The following is a 21353-nucleotide window of genomic DNA, read 5'->3' on the forward strand; positions in this document are numbered from 1 at the left end:
TTTTAGAGCCTAATGGGGTGCACTTGCTGGTCCCACTGATGCCTGGACAAGGCTTTCAGCTCATAGCTGGCTCACATCCTGTCACTTCAGCACAAAGAGCAAGCAGTCCTCCCTCCCTGGGGACAAGAGTACATCTGTTCCTCAGCCCAATGTGCTGAAGATAGGCAGCACGCTAACCAGCGTTCAGCATAAAAATACCCAGTGAGTTGGGCTCACCTTAAGTTGCAGGTTTGATTACAAGAGGTCTGCCTTGAGGTTTTCTGTACTTATAGTCTCAAGCTTTTTGCCCTTAAATAAAAATACTGGTAGTGTTTATAGAATTTCCGGAGTATTTTATTAGCCTCTCCTGTGTGTTCTTGCTGGTATAGAAAAGGGGGGGGGGGGGGGGCGGGGAAGCAGCCATATACTGTCTTCTAGTCACTAGCTGGTCCTCCTTTAAGGACCTTGTAAGACATTTTTTGTGCATTGTTTCCCTGCATATGTGGGCAGCTTTACTACTTCATCCCCCTCAGGACCACTTAACAACATCAGCAAAGCAATTAAGTGTAGTTTTCAGGAAAATGCCAAAGGCATTACACTGTCTGGATGGGAGTCTCAACCCAATTATTTTCAGCTAGTTGTGAACTGTGGAAAGTGGACTTTACTTCATTATAACTTCAGTTCCCACTGATTAAAAGTCTAGTGTGTTACAGACGGTAAGGAAAAATGAAACAATTAAACTTTCCATCAATAAAATTGCTGCATATTCTTCAGCATAGGGGTTTACTTCTCTCCAGAGGAATTATTTAAATGAACTGATTGAACTGTAATTTGATTGACTGAAGAGGCTCAATCCATTGCTCTAAAGCTTAAATCCCATCTTATTGCTCTATTTAACTCTGAATAGAAAAAATTACCAGTGGTATTACAAACCCCTTATGCAGTCATCCAGCTGCAATTTCTTGCTGCTCACAGCCTGTGGTAGGTTCTGCTCTCTCTTTGCTGTGTGTGCATGATTCACAATGGATTGATGTTGAAAAAAAGATGATGGTACCTAAGAAATGACAGTAATATAGCTTTAAAAAAACTAGAAAATGCCTGTTAAATGATAAGGTATTTTGTACTTATTACTTAATCATTTGAGGATTCTAAACTTAACCACACATAAAGTTAATCCAAGAAACTGGAGAGAATAATTTTCAGGTTATATACAGTTGTTGCAGCAAAAATTAGCATAGTCTCCCGACAAAAAAATGCAGCCGTGATGCACCTTCCTACTGCAGAGCTGCCTTCAGCAAGGTGTGAGGTTGCCAGATGCATAGGTTTGTATTCATGCATATGTATGACTTTTTCCTTCTAGGCAATACTAGAGAGGTACATTTAGTCCGGTCTCCAGTGTAAGTTGTGCTGGCTATGAATCATGATGCTGGTTTCCAGTCTAAAGACTGTTTCTTTGGACTTGAGGCAAGTTTTTAAGGTTTGCTTAGCCTAGGAGGCCTTCACCTCCACAGATGAAAAAGTGTGCTGCCAGAGTTAGGGAATCCTACTGCACTGTGAAGTCTAATGAAAGACAGTTAAGAAACAATGAGATACTTGCTGCTGTCAACAAGCTACTATGATATTTGGATGCAGAAAAGACCTAGCATATCGGCCCCCCCTCTGAAAATTTAATTGAAATGCCATTGCCTGTTATGAGGTTGCTCCTCTGTTGTATGACACTTGCTTTCTCTGTTCTCACCTTGTATTTTGAAATAAAACACAGCATTTGACTTACAGCTGCGGCACAGTAACATTGAGTAAGAACATATTATAGTGTTAAGTTGCAGCAAGAACACATTATCTTGGTAATTAAATGAATCAGGCTGGGTAAGATGTGCAGATAAAGATGGGCAACATCTCGGTTAAATACTTAATGCACTTCCTCTAACAGGCAGCTCTAACTCCAAATGAAGTCAATAGATGTCTTTCCATTAGCATCACCAAGAACCAGAGCATGTATTCCTTGAGCTATAATATTTACTACTGAGCTCAGTTTGCTGTTGAGCTTTGCACTTCTTCCTGTGACTGATCTATGAGGCTGGCTTCATAGCTAATCAGGCCATATATGTGATTTGCATCAGCTCCAACCCTTGGACACTGCTAAACCCAGTTTTACGGGCATTTCTGACAGTCAAGGGTTACTAATTCACTAAGTTCTTTGGTATTATTGTCTAAGCATAGGGCATACTACGATTCTTCATATTTGTTAGCCAAAAGCTACCAAGACTGTATTGGAGTCACTGAGGTGATATCGATCCGATAAAATGCTGCCTCCATCTAATTTAGAAGGAACACCTTTGACAAATTATATTTGGCACTTAATGACAGTCTTGCGTTATTGGCCTTTTCTTTTGTTTGAAAAATAAAGTACTTTAATTACAGCCATACCATAATTCTCAATTTTTGAGGAAATGTGATTACTACAATTTCTTCATTAGGTTATAGTTTCACTATTTAAGAAAACATGGTGTAATCTGCTTATTCCACACTCTTAATACCCCAGCAAAACATAAGCAAACACCTGAATACTCTCTTTCTAGCAACCAAGGTCTTTCATCAGAAAATGAGCATATTTGTATTTTTTATGTACCTTGTATTAAGCCAAATTTCTAGTTTGCAACTCTTTGGGCCATTCAATAACCATCAAATTCCTGGAATATAATTTTGAGTGAAAGTCTAAGCCACCTCTGTGTTCATTTGCTAAAAAAATGTAACTGAGCTTTTTTTTTTTTTTTTTAAAAAACACCATGAGTAACAAGAGTGTCCCCAAGCTTTAATGTTACAGGAAAACCATCTATCAAGCTACCCAAAAATGACTTAGGGCCAAAATTCCACATTGGATATATCTGAATTCCCGAGTCACCACTACGTACATGTGACACTATGGTCATGAGGCCAGATTTTCAACATTCTATGTATCCCTTGCTTCCACTGATAGAGATTTCAATAAATTACTTTTCAGCACTAAGCTTCTTTACATTTACGAACCTGCTGCATGACTTAACTCTTCAAATTACCAGCAGCATTTTACAAAAAGCTGAATTTCTGCAATTCCCACTGCGGTGAGTACAAAATGCAGATACTGAGTGTGCCCTTGGGATTTAGTTCTGTCTTTAAAGACTGGGGTAGTGGTGATATTTTTACCTTTGCAGGATGCTGGGGATCAAAAAAAAAAACAACCCAAAAACTAAACCAAAACAAATCACAAAACCCCACAAAAACCAAACCAGAAAATACTTACACAAATAGCATCCTCTCCTTTGCTATATCCCTTCTTTTCTTACATAAGGGTAGGGTCTCCTTTCTTTGTTTTCTTATCTGAGGGAGACCTATGGTCTCCTTGCTAATGCTTCAAGAAAATCAGAGGAGCAACTGGGAAATCTGTCTTCCACCGAGAAGATGAAAGGTAGCTAAGTGAGAGGATGTGTCCTACTCAATACTCACAGTGTGGTCAAAGAGCCAGCTCCCTGCCTTTTCCCAAAAGAGTTCGCAGACAACTGTCCAGAAAAGTACACAGTCTCCCCAACAGTTCTGCTAACAGCAGGATATACTGCAGCACTCTGGACTGCTGCTGCCGTGTCATTTCAGTGCCTCCGAGGTCAGCTGCATGCATTAAATTAACACTGTTCCCAGGCAAAGCACAATGTCTGCAAACAGAATGGCATAGCATGATAATGGGATATGAGGGGTAGATACGTGCCTAAATATTAAATGGTTGGAAGGAGTGGGGACCATTGACATGATTCTGACTTACGTGACTTAGTGCCAAACGTGCATTATCACACAGATCTACCAGCAGATTATGCGTCTGTTCACCACCACTTAATATTTTCACAACTTATTTCAGTATTTTTTGCATTTGTTTCACTCTTAGTAATTTATTTATGAGTTTAGGATTATTAACACTGTGAAGCTTCATTACAAACTATCCTGGGGGAATCTCACCTGCCTTATCCCACTAAATTATTATTCCCAAATATCTAATTTACATTTAATAAGACATCAATTGAACATCAATAAAATAATAAAGAAGTAATGAACTACACCTTCCTAGAAATACTAGTAGCTTAAATACGTAAGCAAGCGCAGCACACAGGCTGCAGGTCAGCTGTCAAATCTCTCTGAGAATATTTGTCAGAATCATTTAGTATTCAGAATATGATAATAAGCCATACAAATATTTAATTGCTACGGTCTTCAACTAATTCTTGTGGTAACTGTGAACCGTACCAACCTGTAAGCCTGTAAGGCAGAGCTGGGAAGTAACCAAGTGTTCTGTGTGAGGCGGCCATCTCAAAACATGATAAATGCCTAATGGACTGCACGTTTTCATGGAATGAAATAGCAAAAGAATTTTGGTCTGGGTTAATTTTTTTTTTTTCTCTAACACGCACTCTTAAACTGAAATGCTTTGGTTTTTTCTAAAAAGAAAGTTAAATTATTTTTTTTTTAAACTGACTTCAACCTCTGCCTAAGAACATTAAAATAGCAGTTCAACTTTGCTGGTTGGGTGTTCTGTTTTAACAAATTATCAACCCAAAGGACAAGCTTTGGCCAATATTTCTGTCCAGACAGAAGTGGCACTGTTTCACACTGGGGAATTTTTGGAAAGGCCCTAATCCTATTCCATCCTGTAGCTCCACAGCACTGATCATCACTAATTGCGGACCACTTCCATGGACATTTCCTAGGCTCATACAAAGCCCATGTGAGGCCTAATGGAGGAAGGGGAAGCACAAGAGTCAAAATTTTCATTCTGAATTTTTTTTTGTCTTCACTTCACCAAGGTCTTATTACGTACCTTCTTTTATAGTTCAAATTTTATCAGGGCTTGAAGAAAGAGCCTTAGAGGGAAAAGATGACCATGTTGTCAGTAGCATGCTTCTCTGTCCCAGTCCACTAAGAATCACTTATGCTCAGTCTTCAAAATGATCCCGCTGAATTCAGTGGCACTCCCTCAGCCCCTCAATTCAGTAGGATTTATGTGAGGGCTTTAAATTCCCATCTGTGTAACCAAAGCCGAAAGACAGTATTATCCTTCTACGATCGTCTGACATTTTTTTATAATCACTGACTCTCCTCTTCCTTTTCATCCACAACACATTTGTCTTTTTTAACTGCTCATGTCCACTGTTTGGCTATTTCCATTACACAAGAAGGAGTTATAAGGCCAACTGTCCTCAGGCATGCAACTTGGGTTCATGCAAACATTACAAATCCATTTGAAACCTCAATGTTGCTTGGGATATTTAAAAGTCCACTGATATGTGCTAGTCAAACCCTAACATAAAAGAGGTTTCAGTTTAACATTTTTTAAAAAAATTTGAGATCTAAAGGGGCCATCAGACATTCTGGTCTGACCTCCTATGTCAGCTTTTTACTCAGTTGCTTCTACATCAATCCCCATAACTCTTACTTGATTGAAACATATCTTCCTGAAATACTTCCAGTCTTAATCTGTAAATGGAAAATCCATCATCTCCTCTCAGCAGTTAACACTAGCATTTATTACTCCACATTTAAAAGCTCATCTTTGCAATTGAACTTGGCAGGCTGTCACTCCCACACACTGACTTTTACCTCCCTCTGCTACACAGTGCTTTGGCAGTCCATATTTTGGTCCCATGGAGGTACTGGTATGCTACAACCTGGACTCATCAGCATTATGAGCAATTCTACATGCAGGCAAGTGCATGCATACGTTCACATTCTTAGCGTGTCTTTTTACCATGAAGCATTCATCAAAATCTAGAATCAAGGATGTCCCTATGTTTGCCTCCTTCCTGAGCAGATCCAAATACATTCCTTTTTGGGACGCTCACATAGGAAAATGATGCCATATTTAACACAGAGCATTTGCCCACAGCTTTGAGGGGTGGTTCTAATTTTAGGGCAACCTGTTTACCAGATTTTCCATTTCCTCTCATTTAACCACACTCAAGTTTTGAAAGAAAAATACCACTCACCTTTCTTTTTAAATAATTTCTACTATGGACTAGTTTCAATGACCTCATTCAATAAAACTACTCACCAACTTGAATAGGTATTTTTCTTGAGTAAGAACGAATAAAGCCTTCAGTTTCCGGGCCCTCTTTGCAATGGAACCTGTGAAAAATCAAAGTAAATAAGGTAGACCAATATACCTTTTTTGAGTGCAAAAAATGGTCCCCCAGACTGATAGCTATCTGTCTCCAGTGAGAGCTGTATAACCTCTTCTGTAAATATGACAATGAATAATGATCAGTCTCTTACTCCTGTCTTACTCTCTTGCACGACAGACCCTTAATTATGGCTATTACGTTATTAATTGCTTTAGAGAATTCTACATGGCTAAAGCTGCATTCTCTTCTGGACAAAAAGACAGTATTAAAACCCTGCTTAGGAAAGCTCCTCAGAAATATCTGCTGATGTTCACTCCAACTAAGGAATGCTCTGTTCTAGGCAGAAAGCACATAGCTTCAGCTCGCTGCCTCCTACTCATGATAAAGCATCTTACAAAAATTGATACACCACTGAAATGGGAAAGATCTCCACCTGAAAACACTGAGAGAAAAGAAAAGCCCGCCTCTCATTAAGCTCTGAAAAACAAGTCAGATTTATGTTATCTTAGCCAGAGTGCTAGATCCTGCAAAGTTCACCCATCCTTAGTAAGTTCCTGACCATCGAGGCTTGTGACACAACAACAGTAAAGTGATATCACAAATTATGACTGTATAACAGAAAATTGAACTAGAAACCACCCACTAAGGTACTTTTACCACCAGCATCTATTGCTGCACCACAAGAAGAGCTGTAACATTACAATTTTGTGTGTATGGCATTTATGGGCAGTCTTCAGGGATAAACATAACTCTACATACTTCTACAGTCAACTAGGAAGGGTGTCTATACAGGTACCCCAAGGAGGGAACAACAAGGCAGAATCAAGATTCAGGTTCGCACCAAGCAATGAATGATTCATAAACTCTTTATATGTAGGTAACATGAATCAGTTCTGACATAGTAATTACTAGAAAATTAATGTTAACTGCCTCTCAAGAGAATTACTGGAGAACACTGTTATATTCTGCAGGTATGTAGATGCAAGCTAAGGCTAAGTATATATAACATGATATGACACAGATTTTGATAACTTATTTGGTTTATACTTGTTTTCAAATATGTAGTGACATTAGTAGCCAACATCTTACAATATTATCTGTGTATGTGGAAAGTAATGACTGGCAATTTATTAATTCTTAATAAAGCCCTGTGCGTCTACATATTACTGTTGATGCCGCTCTTGATTTTGATTCAGGTGATTTTTGGCTGGGCTCAGCACTGTGGCTCATCACCCAACTCCCTCAGGATTTGCAAATACAAATTCCTACTTGATAAGCCTCTTAAAAAATTAAGAACTGCATATGCAGCACTCCCCTTGTCTGTCCATGAAACTAAGATTGGTTCAAGATGCTAAAAAGGCACACATGTGTACTAAAAGCATAGGTTCCAAGATCAACATTGCATTATCCATAAGCAAGTTACACTATCCTAAAAGCATATTGTCAAGGTGTGCTACCACATTCAATTAAGCTTGTATGTGCCATGCAGAGAAAGACTTTTCAGATGAACCACATCTATAAAGGTAAGTTTCTTCAGAACTTCACAGCCACATGGTGACAAAGCAAAAGTAAGTAGATTAAAACAACTCTCTGCCAAAACTTAAGCCTGTTCTGTACCTCTACAATAATTGTTACTTAGATGATTCTAAAGCATGACTGCATTTCAGAGTTTAATTACATCACACATCTCAATTGTCAAGGGCTGTTGCAAGTACTTATGATGTACAAAGACACAATTCTCAGTTATATCCTCAGACAACAGGAACATTTCTTTGTGAACACTTCTCTTTCCAAGTATCTCATAGCGACACCATATCAGCTACTCCATGAACCACGTTCCGCAGCTGTGGGAGCTTAGCAGCTTTCCACTGATTTAGTCAGCTGTGGGGATTGCTACAAAGATCACATCTCGTGGTTTTGAGTTCACAAAAGTGTTCTGAAAAAGGACATTTAAACTATTTATGGTTCTTGTGGCAGTTTAAGTCCTGCATAATATTTCTGATGAAGCTTTGTGACTCCAAAAATCCAGTCCAAGTGAAAGACTGCTAAAAAATATCTGATTTGTCACAGAAACCAATCTTCCGCTGCCCAATTCCATTCTTAGTGAAAGAGACAATTCAGAAACCTACAGAAACATGCTTTATTGATTCACTTGCAAGTCACTAAAGCCTGCTGCCTATAGTCCCTCCAATAAGACTAACCATATAGTGCTTCTTGTGTACTGAATTGCAGGAAAAGACGATGACCCCAGATCTGTTCTGCTGGAAGTCCAGTGAGACTAAACATACCCAATAAGTGTAAACACAATATGCCACTAAGTTAATGATAAATGTGTGTAGGGGACAAAGAGACTTACATTTCCTCTTTATTATCCCTCCAGTTGAGCCACTGCCTTATCTGTAATTTATTTACCCAGGACAGTTGGGCCCAGATGCATAACTGTTTTTTCATGGAGGTACTTGTTTTTCTCAATTTTGCAGATGGATTAAATAAACCAGGAGGAGGCCAACCTACATGTGTGAGGTCACACGGTTAACTGTAATCTACACTGCAGTAGATGCTAGAATCCATTCAGGTTCAAGACCTAATGTGGCATAAGCCCGGTGTGTAGCTGTACTGCATTGTATATTTTATAAACATATCTTTCAATAATCTCCCCTGCTTCTTATGAAAGCAATAACAAGCACTAAGAACAGCACAGCCTACATTGGGCAAGCTTTCCTATTATATTCCACTAATGCATCTCATCTGTGACCTGCAGTAATTTGAGTAACCTAATAAGGCTGAATGCCCCATAAGAATCTGGGATGATATACTGTCTAACTGCAAGATATGAGAAAGTACAAGAGCGCAACTAGATACCAAGTATCACTTAGCAGTCAGAACAAAAGTGAACTTAAAAAACAGACACATAAGAAAATACAGGAAGAGAAAACACATTATCAAGAAAAAGAAAATCTGCTTTACATAGTTCTACAGTCCTACTTTCAAGTACAACCATTTCAGCATTCATTTCCAACTCACAACATTATAGCTGTTTGTCCTGCTTAATGGCATATGCTACACTCAGATTTAGTATCAGGCTTTACAGTAATTACACTTACTACAATTATTCCAATACATATACATTGAAGGATGGCGGTTTCTCAGATTCACCCAGATCTTGCCAGACACCCTAACAGTCTTCTGCCTCCTACCTTATGACACAATAGGTTTTAGAGAGCCCAATTCTCTTAAATCATTCTAATACTCTTCTTCCTTTATATATGCTTTTGATAAGTGTGCACAGACCCAGCCAAGCATAACACTCTCTACTGCAAAACTCATCTGTTCACCTGTATTATGATTTCAGTCCCTTAGTCGCTTTAGTAAAATTCTACATAGAGAACAGCTTCAGAAAGCAGCCTTTCCTCTGGGGTAGCTGTTACTTGGATAAATAAGGCAACAAGCAATTTAGTGGTGCAGACAGGAGTTAAAAGGGGGGTTTTCATGCCCTTTAATATTTCCCCTAATTCTGAAATCAACCAAAACCCCAGCATAAAAAATCACTTTTCCTTTAGAATTGTCTCTCAGCAGGGTAGTGCACACTGCCAAGTTATCACTTTGCGCCATACTGTATGTTCAAAGCCATCAGTATTCAATGTGCTAAGAAGTGACACTGAATCCCGCAAGCAGAAATAAAACCAAAAGTTTCAAAAAGATTTCAGAATTTAGATTAATATAAATAGCTGCTTTGAAACTGCTTTTACAGATATACATTTTAGCCTGTTTTGAATGGATAAACAGACAAAAATATGTTTTGTAAAGGAACAGTAAGATTTCTAGTTTAACACTTTGCATAGTTAGATTGTAAGAAATACTAGAAGCCACAGAAAGAATTATTTATATTCACTGTACAGAAAGCTTATGTTTCACTTCTGCTTATTACTCCAGCTCCTGAAAAGCATGTCATTTTCTAACCTTAACAATTATTAATGTAAGCCACAAGCTTTCTGCAAATACACATTCCTACCATCATTTACACACTCATCTTTCCCTCCCAGGTCCAAGGATCCAAAACAATCAGGGTGCGATCATTGTTTAGTCAAGAGATTCAGAGGGTTTATCAGTTTTCTTTTCTTCTGAAAGACACAACTAATGTTGCCAAAGCATTCATACACACTTAGAATTAAAAATGTTGAGAAAAGGGTTCTGAAAAGAAAATTAATTGGCAAGATTCATTCTCTAACACTGCTTCCTGTCACTTCACTCCTAATGACTGAAGTGTTTTTATAATTTTCTGTCTTCTCCCTTAGTGCTGTGTAATTGGATTTCCAAATCCCCCGAGAGCTCTGCAACAAACCTCCAGGGTGTTTCCACGATGTAAAGGTCAGAGCTGAAGAAGATGGGGATGGGGTGTGCAGAAGACAAGCCTCAGAATCTCTTGCTTCAAATCCATCACTGACACAGAAACCAGGGACAGGAAAGCACAAGGGGTAGTCTCTTAACGGAAAATCAACGATGGTGGGAACTTTCCGAAAGAAAAATCAAGCCAGGTGGGAACCTCCTAAAGATCCTAGAGTGCCAGCAGAATCCAAGTGACATTCCTTAAATCAAAGGAAGAAGACAGCTTTCACAGAGATCTTCTGTGTGGAAATCAAACAAATTTCTTTAATTCCTTCACCAAAAATCTTACAGTGGGAAGCCCAAACAGCGTGGCTTGCACACCTGGCTCATGTACAATGCTCGGTATTTAGGGAAATCGTCCTATATTCCTGGACTCCTTCATATCCCACCCTCCAAAGACATCGCTCCTCAGCCAGCTCCTTCACTGCCTCCAAATTCCTGACAAGATGTTGCTGTTTTGGTTTAGACATTATATGACCTTCCCTATGCTGGCTGGCTCCATTACTGTTAAAGACGTGCCAGCCAATCTCCACCTTAGGGTTCCCTAACAACCTGTTTGGTTTTTTTTTTTAAATTGGCTAATTAACACAATCACTAGTAAAAAGTCTATAAAGAGAAAAAAAACCTTTTGGGGACCTGGAAGAGTTCTCTGCCCCTTTTGCATGAGGTGCTTCAGTGGTGCCTTCTTTGTTAATGTCTGTTTAATCAAGTCCTTCCATAGTATAAACGTGATCACCATTATGCTAATCTACACTAGACACGCAAATATATAAACATTTGTGTGCCAAATTATTAAGATTCTGTCTATACTGTTATGCCCCTGTTTACTATCTATATTTTATGTCTTATGGATTTCTAAACATTTAAATTTATATCAGTGTTGTCACATATCTGCAAGCACAGACAGTTTTATGAGCACTAAAAAAGCTGCAACACACAGCTACTAAATAGTAATGACATAAATGGTATCCACTAATGGTCTCTGTTTTTATTACAATGCAAAACTTCAATATATTGCAATTACCACTGCTCCCAGACTGAACCATACACACTGTATAACGCCAACTTCCATCTCCATAGCATAAAACGGCATTATTTGTTGTATACAGTTCAGCTCTGTACTGCAGATATTGACTGAATGCTCAAGTCAGCAGTTGTAACTAAAAGTCATTCTATTTACAGAGTCTTACTGTTAACTAATACCCTAAATTGCCAGATATGCCAATGCATTAGACATTTTTCAAAGCCTACTGCACTAATAGCATGTAAGCATAACACATGTCTTGTACCTGTCAACAGCCCAGTAACTTTGCAAAGGTAAAGCATGTCAAAAAAGGAAACTATCTTCTTATTCTTCTGTGTTAAAAAATCTTTAGTGAACGATTTTTCTAAAATATTGCAAAACAGAAGTGCAGTCAACAAAGCTGTTAAATTTTAAATTCTTCATTCATAATTAGAACTGTCTCTTTTTACTTCAGCTATCAAAGAGTCAAAAACTTGCTCTTAGGACTTTGCGGCAGTGGAAACCTCAATGTTGTCCATAAAACTGGATGAAAAAAGTGTATGGCAAAATCCCTCATACATGAAGCGGGGAGTGGCAGGGTTAATTTCATTTCATCTATGCATTATACTTGCCAGAAACTTTCACCAGAAAAGGAGAGCTAAGTTCATCTCTCACTTTTTCATGCCTGTTTTTCTCACATAAAACAAGCCCAGTTAAATTCCCTTTCATTGACTTCAACTGCAAATAACCTCCAGAAAGCTGGAAGTTTTGCTTGGAACAGGAGACAATTTTCCTCTTTCCATGCAGCTGGGTAGTCATTTACTCAAGGAAAACACTGGAGACAAAGTAGGTGTCAGACTCGGTAGCATTTTACATGCATTTTCTGACACAAGGCAGACAACAGAAACGTGCACACAAAATATTTCCCTTGAAGGGCTGTCTAGTGAGAACCACAAAAACTAGAAGACTTTAGTGCAATTATTACAGAGTGACCAAATACTGCTTGTGCTTAAAAATACCATGCTATTATCACCCTTAAAGTTAAGCATGGAAAACCACTCCCCCTCAAAATAGTATTTTCTTTAAATGTTCTCACTCAGCTTGCATAAATCTAAACATACATGACTGACTATAGAAGAATGAATGATGTAAAATACACAGAATAATAGTACCTAAAACTTACCACTGGGAATACTGATATGCTATTACTTATTTTTTCATCTTCCTTTGTCTGCCAATGATCTTGAAGATGACAAGTGCTTTCTAATGTAATCAGAACCCACTTCAGGGTTCTAATATTTTGACTAAATAGGTTTTATGAAGGCTCCCAGTTAACTGTCTCTGTTCTACAATTATAGCAATGAAATATTCCAACGGAAAATTCAATAGCAGTTTAATTTCAAAATATAGGAGTTCTCAAAAAAACCCAAATTCATTAGTTTAAACATTTTTAAGAAAATACAGCTCTTCTAAATAAGTAAAATAGTCTAGCTGATTTTCTCAACCAGAATTTAAAATAATAGCTCATTTGTGCAATTCAAAATGTTGGGGGGGTAATTTTTAATCCTCTCTACATGTCTTAGAACTTGAAACAAACCAGACTAACTGACTTCACTAACACAAGGAGTATTTTTGGACATTTTGAAATGCCATCCTTGACAGCCTGTATCATTCACTGAAAGTCTTTCTCCCTGCTTAACAATCACATTGTACCAAATGAGAAAATGAGTTCTTAAATAACACCTTGGACAAAATTTGAAGCATATCAACTTGAAAGTAAATGTTGACTTTATGAGAGTAATGTCTCCAACAGAAAAGTAGCAATAGATCATAGGTCAGCTAATGCCAAGCCCAATGTCATTCCCCTGAAACATGGCACTTTGGTGAGGTCCCTAATTTAGGAAAGTAGCTGCCCTAGAAATGCTGTAATACCAAGGAGAAAGAGGGGGATATCTGCAGAGGCCAAGTCAGATGGTCTCCACAGGACAGTGTTCCCAAGCTCCTAAACTCAGGCGTCTCGGTCAGATACCCAAGTTAGATGGTCTGAATCCAGACCAAGATCTAAACTGTCCTCCCCTAAAAATCCTGAGTGAACCGGTTTTGTGAATAAGGATTTCTATTTCAGCCTAAAAAGTGTAGGTTCACTAAATGCACTGAAAGAGAATACAGCTAACAGCACAGCTGTCACCAAGAATCAGAATTACAGAAGTATCCACAGATATTACATACATTCGCATAGTAGTAGTTTCTGAACTTACAGACTTGACTGCTGTCTCTGGACGTCTTTCCCACGCTGTTGCTCAAGTCTCTTCTACAGCAAAGAAGAATGAGCTCTTGTGGAACATATCTCTACCTGGTTATACACAGTGAAACCATGCGCCTTCCCTGAAACAATAAAAAACCCTTGAAACAACAAAAAACCCTTGAAACAACAAGAGCCTTTCTGTACACTTCAACAGGTGGTCAGTTAAGCCCTAACCTAAAAGTCTCTTGCCTCCCTTACCTGTTTGGAATATTTGGCTATAGACAGTTTTGTTTTTGTATGTAAAGCCACTATTGTAAAAAGCACCCTAGGAAGAATGGCTGTCTGTATCTTCATTCCCTCCAAAGGAAATAGGTTGGAATATTTACACCTAAGGCAATGTTTTTTTAAGGTGTTTCTTCTCATTATAACCAGACAATGAAACAGCTATAATATCTGGATGGTTTAGACTTTTGTCTTGTAACCCTACAGATGAATAGCTTCAACCTTTGAAAGAAACTGCAGTATGAATGTCTATTTTACTCCAGAGCTGTGTCTGAGCAGACTATTAGTAGAATACTGATAAATGCTACAATAGCTATTCTTTTTCCTCCCCTTCTGCTTTTATGCCATTGCCAATACCTATCCTTCCCCTGGTGCTGTCAGCTGATGCCTGCCTCATAACTCTCAGGGTAACAGCATTAGAAGAAAAAGAAATTAAGTTCAAATAAAACTGCCAGGTAGAATTCAACATTATGAGATTATGGACTGAATTGTTTTCTGAAGTAGGCACATATATGCAGAGTTATACCACTAATGACCTACAAAGAACTTACATATTAAAAATTAATTACTGTAATATTATTTAGGAAAAGGGAAAAGATACTAAAGCTGATTATTTCTCTTTTTCTAGTAGCTCTGCAATTTCTAACGGCAGGTAATAACTAACTTCATCTTGTCTTTACATTTCCTGGGGACTGTGTTTGTAGCACTGTACATTGCACCATGTTCACATAAAATCAACAGGTGTTATGAAATCTCTGTAAAATGTGCCATGTGGCTAGTAGGACATTTAACTAGGCCTTTGCAAATCTCACTAGGCATTCTTATGCCCAGTTGCATATGTACAATTCTCTCGTTTGTGTTTGCTGTTGTGCAGTAAATCTAAAATTATAAGGAGCTGCAACTGTTGGTCCTGTGAGTAAAAATAAATCAGTGAGATTATAGAGAAGAACATGCAATATAAAGACTACACGATAACTATGAAGACATCAAAGAAGTAATTGCAAGCCATGCAAGTAAGAATAGATGAGTACTTGATTATGATGCCAACAGCTTTAAATTATCAGTATAGAATTGTTTAGGTGCCTTTGTGAAGCAAATGAGTGATGTTATTTAACATATAACAAAAAAGTTATCCATGCTGTAATTTCTGTTGCATATCTTAAAACCACAGTCAGATACTTAATTCGGGTTGCAGCAACTGCTATCACCATCAGAAACAACCAGCTCCTTAACTGGCTGTTAACTGGAGTTAACTAAATAACAAAGTGCCACAGAGAACAAATACGTTTTTACCTCCCCAAATCAATGTCTTCAGCGAGTTACAGGAAACAGCTATGTCCCAGAGAAGCTTATAAGGCTGTAACTGATGTTTCATTTGTTTTGAAGATTTCTATAGCTCCCAGACAATTTGGGTCAGAGCAAAAATAACACATGTAAAAGACACTAAGAAAAACAGTAATAATTTTTCTCCTGAATACCTAAATGTATTTGGAAAGATTACAAACATCTAGATATTTTTCCAATCTTAACATAATCCAAGACAGCAACGTTTTCTTTAAAAGTCTTTAGCATGTCCATGGTTACAAGTAACACTTCTACTGAGTAATAAATATTAATCTTTTAAGACGTTGGTGGTAAGTACTGTTGAAACATGTACTCATGCAACTTACTTAGGAATAGCTAACATTTGCTCCTAGCTGGAAAGCTGTCTTGGTGAAGACAATCAATCTTATAAAAATGCTGTCATAAAACTAATGAGAAAAACTTTGTAGTATGTGTGAAGCAGGATAGTCACGGAATAGAAGAAAGTATGTGGCAACCTCAGTTTTCAGGAAAGCCGAGTCAGCTGTGGCTCTGTTAGTTGGAAGCCTGGACAACAACAGACATCAGAGGATATCCTGCAGTCTAACCACCAAAAGGAATCTGACTAGTGGGGATTTCAGTGCCAAACAACAAAGGACTAGACCCTATAAATGTATTAAAACAGTATTATGGGACTGAAAAAAAAATTAGCAATGCTAATGGCTGAATGCCAGTGAACACAAAAAGTGTAGGAAATTAGGATGCCGTAGTCATGGTGAAGCAGATATCAAAAGATGAAAGGAAATATAAGTAGACCTGGGAAGGCAGACACAACTGACAAATGGTACATAAAACAAGAGCTGATGGAAAAGGGGGACTGGCAGTTAAGATGCAGAAGAAACAAAAAGAAGTTGGAACATTTATGAGGAGACTTACATAATGTGATTTGTAAATATATCTTGATGTTTACAAAAGGCCAGATTTTCTCTTCCACTATTTTCTCTGTGTACTTACCCGTAGTTTTAGAGACTGTCAGTTCTGGAGATTACATCGTATGCATATTAGTCTTCCAAGATACTGAAACATTTTTTTTGACCTTTCCTGAATAACAACAGGTATGTATGTAATTTAGTCTGATTCACTGTAATTCCTGATCTTGGTCATCAGATCAAATACCTCAAAGATACCAGGCAAGTTTCCCATAGCACAACTATCTCAAAGAATGAACAAACTGAGAGTAAATAAACACGTAACTTCAATGATTACCCAAAGAGTCACCCAGAAACTGTATTTTAAATGCTTGGAAATTTGCAATGTCTCTCACAGAAGTCAGAGAGACAGCACTTTTAACATCCTATGGCCACTCACATCAATATCTGCTCCAAGAAAACTCGAAATATTCAATTCTGCTAAGTCAGGCTCATGGACTTTGCAAGCCACAACAGAGAAAGTGTTTGTGACATTAAGCTCAACTCTGTTGAAAACGGCTCTCCTTCACTTCCTCCCTGGCTGCTTTGTGGAAGCACAGTGGTATTCCTGTGTATGTGAGCAGGATGCAGAGATGGAAAATGGCCAGAAAACAGCACTAAGCGAGAACTCTGCTTCCTCTCAAGCCTCCTCACCAAAATTACTGCCTCATACACCCCTCCAACCCCCACTTCTCCTTTACAATGGCTAAATCCAAGTGTCACACCCTTTCCAGAAGGAAGAGAGCTAATGAGGATCTTGCAGATTAGCTGTGGTGACTTGTAATCTTATACAGTGCTTCACAGACATCCCTGACACAGATCATTCATGCGACTTCAGGAAAATCACCAGTTGATTCCCTTATCCCATCTCACTCATATTCATGTTGCAGAAATAGCATTTGAGCTTCTCCTCTCCCCATCCCCACCTTTGTAACTACAGCCAAAGAGAACAAGCCACCACTGAAACTCTGAACTGAGAGCCCACCAGCTAGCATCTGGTTACCTTTTATAGTCAGTCTTTCCAATCTGTGTTCACAGTTAACAGGAGTTTACCTGCTATAGCTGGCCTTCACTTGGTATCTTTTTCACTTCTTTCTTTCATATTTACCTTAAATCCCAAATATACGAGATGTCTAACTATGGGAATGAATCAGAACAGAATTAAAAATCTCTACACAATGAAGGTTAAAAGCTAGGAATTTCTCCACATAGCTCTGCACTGAGCTGTAAGAAGCTGAATTAAATGCAATAGTAAAGCAGAGCTAAAATTTCAGATGCATCCCCTCCACCTGCTATGTCTCTCCCAGTAATAGAGTTACTGCTCAAAAACATAAAACCTAACTAGCTGGTATAAACTAACTTTACAGAAGTAGTTATGACCTAAACAAAGTTTGAACAGTACAGAGCCTCTGGGTACTCTTTCCCCAGAAAGATGTTTTGAGTTTAAATTTAGATTTTTATTGCCCTTGGAACGCCGCGATAAACTTTCAGTCCCACTGCTGCAACTCCAGGAAGACTATATTAAATTTTGCTATTCATGAAGGAGTGTGCCTTCCTTCTATTCATTACCAGGTATGCAAGCCACGTAGCAAGGCTGAGCTGTTTTTCTTCATATACAGTGTGCACCTTACTATGGCTAGCAGAATTCTGCAAGAGCAGTTCCTATTAGCAGGTGGTGTCATGCAAGAACTGAGAATTACATCAGGGGTCTGTGGGGTTGAAAACACAGACCTGACACACACCAGGGCCTATCAGGGAATGGTCACAGATTTTATTCTTTCCTCTCCAGCCTGGGATAGATATCTTATCTCCAATTTCCCAGTTTCCGCAGAAGAACATTTAGAAGTTACTCAAGAACAAACACATCAGGTTACTGAGATGGCATTTTGAAAACACAACAGCAAAATTAAACAGCTGAGCTTTGAAAAGCCAAATCAATAATTTGCTTTTTTGACAAGGAAAAGGTCTTGACTACCCTAATATTAGTAACACACATTAGTCTCAGATGCCTAAAATTGTACTAGCAAAAGAAAAAAGTAGGCATTTTTAGGCCCAAGGAGAAGTAACAACTCTGACTCAGGAACAACCCAAGATACTAATAAAATTAAAAATCCATTGTTTTGTCCGAGGCTTCATTGTCACTTCCCAAACTGAGTCTGTCCTTGAGTCAAAACAGTTTAGTTAACTGGGAACAAGGAAACAGCAACCTTTCTCTTACAAGTCACAAGGAAAGATTCACCCATCACATCACTTGTTTAGTCTTGTAACTGGAAGAAGCATTCCTTATTTCAAATGTAATGATCCATAATGCTTCACATGCCATAGGCAGACCATTCAAGGTAACAGTTGTATTATGCAATGAAGCCGAGATTCCTACACATGAGAACTGATGCAAATCATCATTTGTCTCAACAAAATAAACTCACAAAGTAACTTACTCAAAGTTAGGCAGATTCCAATGACCTGAAAATAGCCTTCAGGGCAAAATAATGGTAACCATCCCTATGACAAAGAAACCAAACGCGGTGTATCTGTTGATGCAACTTGTCATTAACTTACTGATGTTCTCCCATCAAAATATCACTCAATTCTGCTTTTATTTCAAAAAAAAGGTCATAAGCCTTCAGGGCACTGTGCCCATGCCACAAGCTGAAGGTCTGCATTAGTGGCAGAACCAGTTCAATTTTGGAAAATGGACAGAGGTTATCCAGATCTTTACCCTCCTAATAGCAGCTGCAGCTGGTATGAAATGCAGCGCTACCTTAGGGTAGAGCATGCAACGCTTTATCGATGCAGTTCTCCACTGTATTATTTGCTTTCAAGGTGGTAAGGAAGGGAATCCCTATGGTTTTAATAATGTTCATCATAGAGGAAGAGAATTTGTGATCTAACCTCTAACACAATAAGCTTAAAGGAGAATCTGTCATTTTCACAGAATCACAGAATGGTACATCTAGAGAAAGGTGCACAGGACTGTGTCCAGGTGGGTTTTTAATATTTCCAGGGCAGGAGACTCCACATCCTCTCTGGGCAGCCTCTTCCAGTGCTCCCTCACCCTCCAAGTAATGAAGTTTTCCCTCATATTGAGGTGGAACTTCCTATGTTCCAGTTTGTGCCCCCTGCCCTGTCATTGGGAACCACTGAAGAGTCCTGCCCCATCCTCTTGACACCCACCCTTTAGATATTTAGAAGCATTGATAAGATCGCCCCTTAGTCTTCTCTTCTCCAGGCTGAACAAACCCAAGTCTCTCAGCCTTTCCTCATAAGAGAGATACTCCAGTCCACTGATCATCTTGGTAGCTCTCCACTGGACTCTCTCTAGCAGTTCCTTGTCTTTCTTGAACTGGGGAGCCCAAAACTGGACACAGCACTCCAGATGTGGTTTCACTAGGGCAGAGTAGAGGGGGAGGATAACCTCCCTCAACCTGCTGGCCACACTCCTTTTAATGCACCCCGGGATACCGTTGGCCTTCTCGGCCACAAGGGTACAGTGGTGTCTCAGGGTCAACTTGCCATCCACCAGCACTCCGAGGTCCCTCTTAACAGAGCCGCTTTCCAGTAGGTCAGCCCCCAACATGTACCAGTGCATGGGGTTGCTCCTCCCCAGGGGCAGGACCCTACATTTGCTCTTGTTGAATTTCATGAGGTTCCCCTCGGCCCAGCCCTCCAGCCTGTCCAGGTCTCACTGAATGACAGCACAGCCTTCTGGTGTATCAGCCACAACTCACAGTTTTGTATCATTTGCAAACTTGCTGAGGTTACACTCTGTCCCTTTTTCCAGGTCATTGATGAATACATTTAACAGGACTGGACCCAGCACAGACTCCTGGGAACACCAGTAGTTACAGGCCTCCAACCAGACTGCACTGTTGGTCGTGACCCTCTGAGCCCTGTTCAGTCAGTTCTCAATCCACCTCGCTGTCTACTCATCTAACCCACACTTCCTAAGCTTACCTATGAGGATGTGTGCTGGTTTTGGCTGGGAGAGAGTTAATTTTCTTCACTGTAGCTGGTATAGTGCTGTGTTTTGGATTTGGTATGAGAATAGTGCTGATGGCACATTGATGTTCTAGTTGTTAAGTAGCGGCTAAGTGTTGCTAAGTAGACAAGGACTAGTCAAGGACTTTTCCAGATTCTCATGCTCTGCTAGGGGCACAAGAAGCCAGGAGGGGATGCGGCACAGCCAAGGCTGCTGATCCAAACTGGCCAAAGGGATATTCCATACCATATGATGTCATGCTCAGTATATAAACCTGGGGGAAGAAGAAGGAAGGGGGAAGAACATTCTGAGTGATGGTGTTTGTCTTCCCAAGTAACCGTTACATGTGATGGAGCTTTCCTAGAGATGGCTGAACACCTGCCTGCCCATGAATTCCTTGTTTTGCTTTGCTTGCATATGCAGCTTTTGCTTTTTCTTTTCATTATATTATTACTATTACTGTTTTGCTTTACTTATTAAACTGTCTTCCTGTCAATCCATGAGTTTTCTCACTTTTACCCTTCTGATTCTCTCCCCCATCCCATTGGCGGGGAAATGAGCAAGCGGCTGTGTGGGGCTTAGTTGCTGGCTGCGGCTAAACTACAACAGGATGTTATGGGAGACAGTGTCAAAAGCCTTGCTAAAGTCAAGGTAAATAACATCCACTGCTCTCCCTTCATCTACCCAGCCAGTCATGCCATCATAGAAGGCTATCAGGAGCCTTCTGGATTGCACACACCTTGCCGTGTTGTTCTTCCAACAAATACCAGGGTGGCTGAGGTTCCCCATGAGAACCAAGGCCTGTGATGGTGAGGCTACCTGTAGAAGGCCTCATCGACTTCCTGATCAGGTGCCCTGTAGCAAACACCCACAACAGTGGCACCCATATTTGTCTGTCCCTTGATTTTTACCCATAAGCTCTCGACTCATTCTTCCTCCACCCCTCGGCAGAGCTTGATACATTCTAGTTGCTCCCGCACATGAAGAGCAACTCCCCCATCTCGCCTTGTTGGTCTGTCTTTCCTTAAAAGCCTGTAGCCGTCCATGACCATATTGCAGACATGTGAGC

General features: G+C 39.4%; 2 long non-coding RNA genes across 2 annotated transcripts in view; one reads left to right on the top strand and one right to left on the bottom strand.

Annotated features, from left to right (window-relative positions):
• LOC142061040 (uncharacterized) overlaps positions 1 to 17249 on the top strand; it is a 288092-nt gene extending 270843 nt beyond the window's left edge. Inside the window, exon 4 of the long non-coding RNA XR_012662024.1 lies at positions 10415 to 17249. This is a non-coding gene — a long non-coding RNA (uncharacterized LOC142061040). The remainder of the gene's footprint in view (positions 1 to 10414) is intronic.
• Positions 491 to 6115, bottom strand: LOC142061041 (uncharacterized). Its single transcript, XR_012662027.1, has 4 exons — positions 6050 to 6115; positions 4820 to 5023; positions 3463 to 3665; positions 491 to 1033 (listed from the first exon to the last, which is right to left on the bottom strand). It is a non-coding gene; the product is annotated as an uncharacterized LOC142061041 (long non-coding RNA).
• Positions 17250 to 21353: the final 4104 nt, after the last annotated feature.

This window comes from Phalacrocorax aristotelis, chromosome 8, assembly GCF_949628215.1.
Source record: "Phalacrocorax aristotelis chromosome 8, bGulAri2.1, whole genome shotgun sequence".
Lineage (NCBI taxonomy): Eukaryota > Metazoa > Chordata > Aves > Suliformes > Phalacrocoracidae > Phalacrocorax > Phalacrocorax aristotelis.